The sequence below is a fragment of the Carya illinoinensis genome, chromosome 16, assembly GCF_018687715.1.
Source record: "Carya illinoinensis cultivar Pawnee chromosome 16, C.illinoinensisPawnee_v1, whole genome shotgun sequence".
NCBI lineage: Eukaryota > Viridiplantae > Streptophyta > Magnoliopsida > Fagales > Juglandaceae > Carya > Carya illinoinensis.
Genome location: NC_056767.1, coordinates 28,667,113 through 28,680,505, shown reverse-complemented (window position 1 = coordinate 28,680,505; position 13,393 = coordinate 28,667,113). Strand labels below are relative to the sequence as shown.

General features: G+C 38.3%; 1 long non-coding RNA gene and 1 pseudogene across 1 annotated transcript; both read right to left on the bottom strand.

The window, feature by feature from the left end:
* Nucleotides 1–210: 210 nt before the first annotated feature.
* LOC122299005 lies at nt 211–3,043 on the bottom strand (annotated as a pseudogene).
* A 9,180-nt stretch (nt 3,044–12,223) lies between these two features.
* Nucleotides 12,224–13,111, bottom strand: LOC122299738. The gene is made up of 2 exons (XR_006239747.1): nt 12,884–13,111; nt 12,224–12,438 (listed from the first exon to the last, which is right to left on the bottom strand). It is a non-coding gene; the product is annotated as an uncharacterized LOC122299738 (long non-coding RNA).
* Nucleotides 13,112–13,393: the final 282 nt, after the last annotated feature.

The following is a 13,393-nucleotide window of genomic DNA, read 5'->3' as shown; positions in this document are numbered from 1 at the left end:
TTCTATGCTCTGACCGAAATTCTGGAAGTTATTTCCAAGCCCCAATCTCTAGAGTGCGCGGAGAGAGAGAGAGAGAGAGAGAGAGAGAGAGAGAGAGAGAGAGAGAGAGAGAGAGAGAGAGAGAGAGAGAGAGATGGAACAGGTAGGATTAACTAAAATACAAGCAACAGATGCACTAAAATACAAGCAACAGATGCAAGTGATTGATTCACCTCGAACAAATTCATGGGCTCATATGGGATGGCACAGAAAGTTCAGCAACAACATATATGTTCCCAAGTGACACACAGACACACAGCACCCCATGAAGAATGAAACCAACAGATTCTCATTTAAGGAGTGTCTTGACAATCGATTTGACATTGAGCTTCTTGAGATCTGTACATGACATAACACAGCCGACAAACATGACCGGTGCCCCAGATATGTAAACCATTGAAAGTGCAGCTCCAACCTACGCCATGAATTTCAGTTATACATTAGTCATAACAGATGACCACAATGGACGCAAATCAAGTAATCAAAACTCTCAAACTCCTTGCTGTTTGAAGAGTAACTACCTTATCATCAATAGTATCGAACTTTGTGAGCAAGATCCCAGCTATCAGTCTTGGCCAAGCTGAAGTCGAAAGGCCGGCTAATTTCTGTATACAAAACAAGTGTAGCTTAAATAACTCGATAAATAAAAGATCCTAACAATAGATGACAATCCTAAATCTAGAAGTCATACCAGATTGAATTTTGAAAGTTGATCAACGGCCTCATTTCCAACCAGTGCCTCTCCAACAAACAAGACCAGGTCAGAATTCTTAAGGTAAATAAGCTTTTAGAGTGCTCTCATCAACGGTTCATCATCCTGAAAAATGGAGTACATGTATCAAATGGCTATGATGGAGTAAAAACAAACATGTCAATGAAACACATAGCCCTAATTATCTATAAAAGTCAGTATGATACATATATCAGATAACAGCACACATTTATAACATAATACCAGATAAGCGCGATACCTGCACTTGAGTCCGCAGCTGCTCAACCACTCCAGATCGAAATGTGTCACAAGCAGCCATCATTACATTGATCTCGGAATGTGTCGCAAGCAGCCATCATGCCAGTAGGCAACCTGCAAAGTGATTTTTAAAAGAAACTCTACACTCAAAATTCATAGAATATAATAAGTGTGCTCATAGGACCAATGTATGCAAATACACACGCACATGCATCCTCTACGATGCAGGAGTAGGGGCTAGCTATATTAAATCTTTTTAATATTATTAAATCTTAACATTAAATATATTTTTTTAATATTATTTGGGGAAGTCTCACCGTTCCATTTATGTTAAAGAAAAAAGTAGAAAAATGGCTTACCTTGGCTAGATCAGTAGATTTCCCAACTCCATTAACACTGACAAAAACAACAACATAAGGCTTCATTTGTTCCCTGGCAGCATGCATATCCCTCAATATGTCAACAGAACACCTAGGAGTTAAAATACGAACAAGAGCTTCTTCCATTGCTGCCTGCAGTCATTGTTTCGTGCCAGGGTCAATCTTATCACAAAGAATCAAATGATGAGAATGAAGTAGTTGAGATTAAAAAAGAAAGGGATGGATTCACAAACCTGCACTATTGAAGATATCCTTGTAAATGAAGCCAACTTTTTCCCTTCAAGACTCGCTGCCACTGATTCACAGAGTTTCTCTGCTATCTCCTCAGCCTGTGATGCAATAACAAGGAGCTCTAAGTAGCAGGCTGATTGTATTTGAGAAGTACAGATAAAGCAAATATGAAAACATAGTATATCACTGAAACATACCACATTCTTCATCATAAGCCCATCCTTGAAAGCTTTCAAAGCTGGTTCCAGGTCTGACTTCTCCAGATTCGCTTTGCCCGCAACACTGAACGTACGAAAGTGAATAATTAATGAAGCAAGTATCTGGTAATTAATGTCAAGACAGATTTCAACAAAAAATGCAATGGTAAGGCGACAGTCCATTTTAATGCCTAAAAGCCTGAAGTTTACAGTTGATTCATGGGTTCTTACAAATTACAAAAACAAATATGAAATTTCAGCCATCAACAAGATAAACTTCAAGGAAGCTGCCTACGTGTACACCCCAGGCTTTTGAAAAATAGATAAATAAATCACTACAAAGAAAACAGTGATTTCTCCCAATAATTTCATGAGATAATTTATTTATTTATTTATTTTATAACATAATTGTTTGAACTGCTCAAGGGAAACTTAGGCACTTAAACTTCATTTACGGTTTAATGCCATTGTCTGTGTAAATTGAAAAATAAGTAGATTTTAAAGGAAGTAACGATATAAAAACTAAATTATGGCCCAAAACATTATATTGAATTGCCGTATGGAGATAAAGTACTCAGTATCATATTTTTTCATGAAGAAAGACATTGTTGAAAAACTCAAGCAATATCCTTCAACTAACTATGCCTAAAACTACAAATAGTACTGCAGATAGTGAATGGAAGTTATAAAAATAAAATTACGTGTATGCTCTAAATTAAGTCATACATGCACACACAATAACCAAAGGATTGAAATTAATAAACTAACCTTTGGAACATTGCTGAAAACCACCCCTTCTTCTTAGTTTCAGGCTTGCTGTCCTTCCCCACTTCCTCATCATCTTCAGCCTCGATGTCACTGCTAAAAAACTCTTCCTTGTCCATCATACTTTCACCATGATCAACTGCAACAACCTCTATATTGTCCCCATTCTCACCCACATCATCTGTGAAATCCAATTTTGCCTGAGGAGGTGAATCGTCCCTAACTCTATTCTTCCTTGTTACCTTTTTCTTTGGATCTGCCTTAGAGCCCTTGCTAACAAGGGTTTCGGCTTTCTTCCCACCTTAAGCTCTAAGCTTCTGAACCTTATTTACATCAAAAGCCCTAGCATCGGAGCTCCCATTTTCTATGCTGCTAGCACCACCATTCACCTTAGAATCATCATTATGAGCATAGTTAGCATTGGTGATCCCTTGACCGCATTTCCAAAAGACAGGACCAGATCAAGCGTCAATTGGTGATCCCGTGACCGCATTTCCAAGTTCTTTACATGTCCAGAGGATTAATCCCCCACGAGTAAATTAGTAGCTGTGACACCCCCAAAATCCCCACGCCCGAACACGGGGAAGTTGAGACGTCCGGATGGTGACACCCCGGGTCACCATCCCATCGACGGGTGCCGAGTGTGTGCAAGGCAACAGATGTGTACAGAGAAACACGCAGCAGATAACGAAAGTCATAACTAAGTACCAGAATTTTTCTTAACGTAATACAAGCTGTTTAAAACGTACATAGATAAAATATTACAAAACACAAATACAGATTTAAAACCATAAAGAAAAGCATGACATCAGCAACCCGGCGGAGCCGCATCCTCGGGCTCAGCCTCCTCCTCCTCATCCTCATCTCCTGCACCAAAAGCTACGGAACCACAAATGGTTCCGCAGGTAAGTAAAACCCAAACACTACCAGATAAAAACACATAGAACTCAAACAATATGCATGAAACATGCCCAATGCACAAAGCCCATAAAACACAGTTTTCCACACACGCCAAAAACCCATTTGGCCCAAAAACATATCCTTTCCGAAAAACACGCCAAAAGTCCATTTGGCCCAATATCTCGCCGGAAGTCCATCCGGCCCAATATCTTGCCAGAAGTCCATCTGGCCCACGCCAAAAGTCCCATTTGGCCTCATAAACCATTATCCAATTTTAACCGTATGCACCATGACCTCCCCTAGGGGTCATCCGCACACCCTGGCTCCAGTGCCACACCGTAGAGTACCACCACGCATGTGACACCTAACGAGCGATGCCCAGTTCCGCGCCCCGCGCGTGCGTAGCCAAGCATCCTCTAGCCCTCGCCAGCGAAGGGCCACGGAGTCGGTGAGTAGGGCAATGCCCGGTTCCGCGCCCGGCGCGTTCGTAGCCAAGCATCCCCTAGCCCCGCTCCCGTCATCTCTCTCGACAACTCAGGGGACATCACTCAGTTTATTCCGCTCCCGAGTGACCAGAGGAGCTCCACCGAGATAATAACCCATCCCGGCTTGGGCTCGTGATACACACGCACCCGTAAAACCACTCACGCCAATACACAGGCTTTTCACACAAATCCCACAAACACACGTGCATGCACCATGCAATGCCATAACAATGCATAATAAAATAATCCAACAATCATAAATCAAATAAACAGGCAACTCCGACCTCCATCCATCCGACCCCCGAAACTCCTCGGACTCAGTCCGGAATCAACAACCAACAACAGTAAATAATTGAATGAGCAATATATATTAAAATCTGAAAATAGGGTTTGGAAAATACTTACAGCGCTATATGGTATTTTTCTGGAAGATCAAACACCAACTTTAACTCCCAAGTGCTAGCTTGAAAATAAACTATCAGAAATATAATTTTTGGGACTAAAAAGATTTCGAAAACAAGATGATTTTAAAATGAAATTTTCGGATTAAAAAGGGGCTGATTTACAAATAAAACTGGAATGTAAAGGCCAGACAAAAGGGGTTCACGGTAGAGAAATTAACCCAACAAAATATACCAGATTAAAGCTCACGGTTTGGGGAAGAAAACAGGGCACAACAAGGCACAAAACAGAACACAAACAGACCCAAAACAAAAGGAATGCATGGGAGTTAAGCACATGCTGAAATCACGTAAAATACTAGAAGAAGAGAGGAAAACCGAAACAAAAACAGAGGAACAAACTGAGCTTAGAAGCTCTCGGATTCACCTGCAAAACCAGCCAAAACGGATGAAATAAAATACAAGAAAAGGAAATAGAAGTGCACGGTTAGAAATAGAGAAACTGAAAATATAAAGATGAAAAAGCAAGCTATAACCAGAACGAAAACTAGAGGAGAGCTCGGCACACACAGAAAAACAGAGGAAATCGAAGAAGAGAACCACCAAAAAGAGAGAAAGGAGGCAACAGCATAGCACAGCAGAAATGAAGAAGAAGAAGCCGAAAGAAGAAGAAAAGAAGAAGAGAAAATCAGAAGAAGAAGGAAGGAGCAGCAGCAGCAGTTGGACGGAAATGAAGAGGAAGAAAAGGGGGTGGATGGCGCTGGAGGAGAAGGAAAAGAAGAAGAAACCCTAAGGCACTAAAACGACGCCGTTTTGGGTAAGTTGAGGGACTGGGCTTGTGGGTCACGGGCTGGGCTGGGTAAAGGCTGGGTTTTGGTCCGAAAATACAAAAAAAAAAAAAAAAAAAAGAGAAATAAAAGAGTCCAACCCAAAATACAAAGAACCAAGAAATAAAAAGGTGCAATAAAAATAATTAAAAACTAAGTAAAAACACTACAACTCGATATTATTTAAGTAAAATATATAAAGCCCAACAATAAAATATATGAAGCATAAAGTAATTTAAATGTGAAATAGTAACTAATAACAAGAAAGTACATTAAAATAATTTACACAACTTAAAATCAAAACGATAATTAATATTAATAAAGCTCCACAAAACAAATATTATAACTAAATAAATCCAATAAAAATACAATAATTTAAAACAAAAGAACTAATATTTTAATTAAATTAAAATACTCTTTCAGTGAAAATACACGTAAAAACGGGATGTCACATCCTCCCCCCTTAAAAGAAATTTCGTCCTCGAAATTTGTGAGGTCAAACATCAGCGCCAAAATAAGATACAAGATACAACTCCAAACATATTTGAGAGATACTTATCATCAACAACTCCCAACAAATTCCAATAGTTATTATCTTCACACCATAAATTGCTAATATTAAGGACGTCTCTACTTTACTTTCCGAACTTTCATCCTATTCCAACTTTGGTAACCTAATAGCCACTTCCAAAGTTAACCATCAATAAACAAAATTTGCACGACCAAATGATTAATCTCCCATTAAAACTTCGAATCACTACTAATTCCTCAAAATCAACACAAAATTTGAATATCTAAGTATTTCCAAAAAATTATGCTTTCGCGCACACTCTGATAACTCGTCAAAATACATAAAGGTTATATCCTCATAAATTAACATCATCCAGCACAAGCTCAATCCACACCTAATCACAAAAAAAACCTTTACCACATTTCTATAGAAAATAATATACCTCTAAAAAACCACAAATCTCCACTCATTCCTCAGTTAGCCATCGCTGCCCTAATCAAAAATCAACATTCCGTAAAAATTCATCCATGATTGTTGATAGAAATCAATACCCACCAACCTCAACATCCCAAAATGAAAACAAGCATCATCCTTTCAAAATAAAACTGCCACATCTCAGGTAAGGAACATAACCTAAAAGGCTCGAATCTATATCGACCAACCCACAAGAGCGACTATAAACTTTTACCTGACAATCTATATTTAAAAACTCATCGCCTAAATTCTGAATATCATATAACCTGACAATGACTAATCTTAATATGACAATGACTAATCTTAATACGAACCACCATAAAACTCACCAAAACATTATTGAAACCTTCTTGGTAACTTGCCCACTTATATCTACTTCCATAAGCCAGTATCTACACAACTACTTTCTTCAACTGCACATCCCCATTAAATCTCAAGGCAGGCCATACTACTCAAATCTTCAATCCTCCAAAATTATTCCACAACACTCTTGCATCCTAAAGCCATATTACCTTCTAAATCTATTTATGTTATTCACCGTTGATGCCTAAGTTCCAACCTCCAAGATTTCATCATACACCACACATGGTGACCCAACAAATACTGTTCAAACTAAATAATAATGTCCATAATTCTTCCGACTGGACAATTAGTCTCTAGGGGACAATATAGCTCCCGAATTTAAATTCCTAAGTGAACTCAAGTCACGATTAATTCCTGAGAATAATCACAACAATCATTGCCTACCATCCTTCTATTGAGTAACCCAATTCGACTGTACACTTCGATCATCCTACCAAAAACTCACAGCTAAAACCAAAAATCATCCAACACACAAGTGATCTATTTCTACCATTTCCATCATCTAGACTTATATCCTCAAATATGCCAAAATCCATTCCTAAAGGTCGGCCGAACATACAGCCTCAAACCCAAAAATATTAAAATACCAACACTCAAATTAACATACTCATTTAATACCAACACATAAACTACCATCTCCAACACCCCGGATGGACCCATATTTTTAGGATCGACATAATTATTTCCTAACCTATACCACTTAGTCCTGAAACCTGAAAAGAATCATTTCCTAAAATTTACCAACCCTATAACCCCCAACTCGAGAATAAGCACCTTCTAAACCATAATTTTCCATGAGTCAGCAAAAACATTACCTTCGACTCTCATAGAGAAAATCTCTTCTTGAAAATCTGCACATCGATTACTTAAATTAGACGAATTGATGTCTTAATGGCTGTAGACAAATTAACTCACAAAATGTCACCAATTTGCTTTAGGCAAAATCTGAAAGTTCCAATTTAATCGACTCCTCAAATGCTCGCTGAACCTACCATCTCAGGTTCCATAAACTCATTCTGTAAATCCTATAGAATTTTAACACTAGATTATTTGCGCTCTTATTAGTTGTTACCTCCGTTCATTCACGGCTCATGCCTTTGTCCTTGTGGATTCAACTAAACCACGACATTTCCCTACCCAAGCTTAAATCAGTAAATAGTCATCTAACCCAAGTACGCGCACTCTATCTAGGACCATCATGGTACTCTAAAAGGTTTGAAACCTCTATCTACGCAAAGGAACATTATAACTTCAACATAATAATAACCATTTTTTTTGAACTAGAGCACTACCCCTAAACTTCAGAAAATACGCTCCTCGAAAATTTCCATATAAAAAACTTAACTCTGATCACCCCTATGGTAATGGTTACAGAGTAATCAAACTCTAAGATAGATCGAGTTAGCATACCAAATCCGCGTATCTAAAGCTCAAGTCTTACTATAAAGCAGTTCATCAAGTCATTCTAGACCTTTGATCATCTAAAGATCATTCTCTGGAATCAACAATATTGAAGACCTTAGATCCGATAATAACACAATCGCCTCCCAAAACTTTCAAAATCTAAAACATTAATTGATAACAAATCATTTCCTAGAGTCCCCAAAACCTTTAACCTTAAATGAAACCCTCATCAATTTATTCTTGATGTTAGTTGAACTTACAACCTACTACGTTATAGATCATTTCATAAACTCCACGGAACCAAAGAATTCAATCATTCTACTTCCCTAAAAGATCACCCAGATCATGCCATTCTCTCCCAGCCTCGATAATATAAAATACAAATCACACATGGCGTTCATCACGAAAGATTAGATTAGACCCATACCTGCCATGACTCCAGCATTCTGAGTCTCCGTAACCTCGCCTCCAACGGTATCAAGAGTCACTGCATACATTCGAGCCCGAGCTAAATGCCTCTGATTAGTTCTACCACTGCGACGAGCTCCACGGCTTTCTTGAACTCGACTAGGGCACTCACAAGCAAGATGCCCCGTCTGGCCGCATTCAAAACATTGGTTACTACCCAGACGACACTCGCCTCCGTGAGCTCTATTACTTCTTCTACAAACTGGCACTCGTCCTCCCATACGCACTCTCGAGGCTGCTTGTGGTCGGGTCCCGATCCGCTGAACAAATTTCTGAGGCAACCCGAACTACTTCCTTCGCCAGTAAAACTCCGCCTCTTTTGTCCTGGAGGGGAGCCCATACTTAGATTATTCTCTCGCTCTAAAAGAGTGGCCACATCCACTAAATCCTGAAAGGTGGATATCCGGTGGCTGACCACCATTTTGCATATATCTGGTCGCAAACCTTAAATAAAATTCCCTTAAACATATCCTTAAAGTTCGTTGAACCTACACTCTCCTACCCTATAGCCTCGCTACATAAATTCTACAAAACCTTGACCTCAATCATTTTAAGCAAATTAAAGCTAATTCCTCTCCTCATTGCTACGTGAGTTCCCACCTTACAAAGATTGCCTAAACTATGATATTCCCTTCAGACCTCAACATCATACAAGCAAACCACATCGCAAAAAATTCAAACCTACTACACTAAAAGTTCCTGCCTAATAATAGTATCCTTGATTATACCGCCTTCCTGCCACAACACAACCTTTGACCCCCTTTAAGAAAACAAAAACAGATAAAACCAAAAACATAAAGCCAAAAACCAAAAACACAAAACCACATAGCAAGAAACAAAAGAAACCAGCATGCAATAACACAACTAAATAAATAAAAACAAGCAAACAAGCTCAAATAAATACAACAAATATAACATGTTAAATAGCAACTTTACTTAAAATAAATTTTAAAACACAACTTTAAAAACATTCTGGTACTACCTACGGGACATGTGGTTTTACCCAGAGCCAAACCGCTCTGATACCACCTGTGACGCCCCCAAAATCCCCACGCCCGAACACGGGGAAGTTGAGACGTCCGGATGGTGACACCCCGGGTCACCATCCCATCGACGGGTGCCGAGTGTGTGCAAGGCAACAGATGTGTACAGAGAAACACGCAGCGGATAACGAAAGTCATAACTAAGTACCAGAATTTTTCTTAACGTAATACAAGCTGTTTAAAACGTACATAGATAAAATATTACAAAACACAAATACAGATTTAAAACCATAAAGAAAAGCATGACATCAGCAACCCGGCGGAGCCGCATCCTCGGGCTCAGCCTCCTCCTCCTCATCCTCATCTCCTGCACCAAAAGCTACGGAACCACAAATGGTTCCGCAGGTAAGTAAAACCCAAACACTACCAGATAAAAACACATAGAACTCAAACAATATGCATGAAACATGCCCAATGCACAAAGCCCATAAAACACAGTTTTCCACACACGCCAAAAACCCATTTGGCCCAAAAACATATCCTTTCCGAAAAACACGCCAAAAGTCCATTTGGCCCAATATCTCGCCGGAAGTCCATCCGGCCCAATATCTTGCCAGAAGTCCATCTGGCCCACGCCAAAAGTCCCATTTGGCCTCATAAACCATTATCCAATTTTAACCGTATGCACCATGACCTCCCCTAGGGGTCATCCGCACACCCTGGCTCCAGTGCCACACCGTAGAGTACCACCACGCATGTGACACCTAACGAGCGATGCCCAGTTCCGCGCCCCGCGCGTGCGTAGCCAAGCATCCTCTAGCCCTCGCCAGCGAAGGGCCACGGAGTCGGTGAGTAGGGCGATGCCCGGTTCCGCGCCCGGCGCGTTCGTAGCCAAGCATCCCCTAGCCCCGCTCCCGTCATCTCTCTCGACAACTCAGGGGACATCACTCAGTTTATTCCGCTCCTGAGTGACCAGAGGAGCTCCACCGAGATAATAACCCATCCCGGCTTGGGCTCGTGATACACACGCACCCGTAAAACCACTCACGCCAATACACAGGCTTTTCACACAAATCCCACAAACACACGTGCATGCACCATGCAATGCCATAACAATGCATAATAAAATAATCCAACAATCATAAATCAAATAAACAGGCAACTCCGACCTCCATCCATCCGACCCCCGAAACTCCTCGGACTCAGTCCGGAATCAACAACCAACAACAGTAAATAATTGAATGAGCAATATATATTAAAATCTGAAAATAGGGTTTGGAAAATACTTACAGCGCTATATGGTATTTTTCTGGAAGATCAAACACCAACTTTAACTCCCAAGTGCTAGCTTGAAAATAAACTATCAGAAATATAATTTTTGGGACTAAAAAGATTTCGAAAACAAGATGATTTTAAAATGAAATTTTCGGATTAAAAAGGGGCTGATTTACAAATAAAACTGGAATGTAAAGGCCAGACAAAAGGGGTTCACGGTAGAGAAATTAACCCAACAAAATATACCAGATTAAAGCTCACGGTTTGGGGAAGAAAACAGGGCACAACAAGGCACAAAACAGAACACAAACAGACCCAAAACAAAAGGAATGCATGGGAGTTAAGCACATGCTGAAATCACGTAAAATACTAGAAGAAGAGAGGAAAACCGAAACAAAAACAGAGGAACAAACTGAGCTTAGAAGCTCTCGGATTCACCTGCAAAACCAGCCAAAACGGATGAAATAAAATACAAGAAAAGGAATTAGAAGTGCACGGTTAGAAATAGAGAAACTGAAAATATAAAGATGAAAAAGCAAGCTATAACCAGAACGAAAACTAGAGGAGAGCTCGGCACACACAGAAAAACAGAGGAAATCGAAGAAGAGAACCACCAAAAAGAGAGAAAGGAGGCAACAGCATAGCACAGCAGAAATGAAGAAGAAGAAGCCGAAAGAAGAAGAAAAGAAGAAGAGAAAATCAGAAGAAGAAGGAAGGAGCAGCAGCAGCAGTTGGACGGAAATGAAGAGGAAGAAAAGGGGGTGGATGGCGCTGGAGGAGAAGGAAAAGAAGAAGAAACCCTAAGGCACTAAAACGACGCCGTTTTGGGTAAGTTGAGGGACTGGGCTTGTGGGTCACGGGCTGGGCTGGGTAAAGGCTGGGTTTTGGTCCGAAAATACAAAAAAAAAAAAAAAAAAAAGAGAAATAAAAGAGTCCAACCCAAAATACAAAGAACCAAGAAATAAAAAGGTGTAATAAAAATAATTAAAAACTAAGTAAAAACACTACAACTCGATATTATTTAAGTAAAATATATAAAGCCCAACAATAAAATATATGAAGCATAAAGTAATTTAAATGTGAAATAGTAACTAATAACAAGAAAGTACATTAAAATAATTTACACAACTTAAAATCAAAACGATAATTAATATTAATAAAGCTCCACAAAACAAATATTATAACTAAATAAATCCAATAAAAATACAATAATTTAAAACAAAAGAACTAATATTTTAATTAAATTAAAATACTCTTTCAGTGAAAATACACGTAAAAACGGGATGTCACAGTAGCTGCTCTAATATTCTCCTATTCTCGTATATACCCTGTAATTGAATCCAGAAAAGCATTAAAATATAAGAATCAGGAATTCAAATATGGATTCGAAAAAGAGAAAGCAAATACCTACTTCTCCTCGGATCTTTGAGAAAACATGCAAACGAAGGAAAAAAAAAAACTGGAAAGAAACTAAAAAAGAAAATAAAGATTGAGAAAGAAGAAGCAGAGAGAAAGGGGGAGAGGGAAGCAAACGAAACTTGGCACTATTGTTAAGAAATCTGATAATCTAAACATTGATGAAACAACAAAATAAAAATAATTTGAATTATTATATTAAATAACATTTTTTAAATGCATAAATCAATTGAAAATCCAAACCTAAAAATAAAAATCAAAATAAAAGAGGACAAAAATTCCAAGTAACTCCATCTAACAAAGGGCACAAAGCTTGAGACTGCGAATTCCTGAGGATCACGGTGGGAGGCTGCACAATAAAGACGAGAAAAGTTAGAAAATTTGTATCATTAGTAAAGAAATATAGATCATGAGATGATATTTTTTTTATGTCTTTATACAAATATAGTCTCATTTTAAAAATAAGTTTAAATAATAAATTTATAATATTTATAATTTAATTTATTTTTTTAATAATCTGAATTTTTATTAAAGAGAAGTATTTTTTAATAAATGAATTATATTGGTGAGAAAACTTGTTTGTTTGGGAAGACAGTAATTTTAATTAGATTATTTTATATTAATGGTATATATATTAATTAACATTTATATTTTACATAAATAATTTTAATTATATAATATATAATGATAAGATAGTCCTAATACTGTAATATCAAGTTATTGATTTTGAAAGTATGTAATAATTTTTTATTAAAAAATAAAACAAGAGAGATTATGTTAATGGTGTAAATTACCTTTTAATGGTGTAAATCTTAATCCTCGTCGCCATCCTCTAAATTGTCATCCATTGAATAGTATTTCTCGTCATCATCATCACGCTTCCTCTTAGCATTCTTCTCGTCCTTGCGTACTAGATGGACTCCGCAATGCTTGAAGAGTATTCCATCTGAATAGCATACAAAACGAATTTGCAGACTTCCCTTCGCTAGGGTAAAAGGCTCTAGATCGTAGAAAGCCAACCATACATGGTCTGAGCTCCGTGAAAAAAAAATATATATATTGAATATAGTACCCACACATCTACCATCATAGTTGACCATAATTCTACTAGGATTAAGGTCATGACGTGCGTTGAAAACAACACATGTAAGGATTCCTTTAATCACACTAGGATTGAGCAGTTCAACTTCAATAAATATATCACTTGAACAACTATTTGAAGTCTCCTTGCAAATGGAGAACCAATTTGGAATCTTATTTCCCGAAAATAGAAGGCCGGGTGATTCCTCCCAAGCATGTTTCTG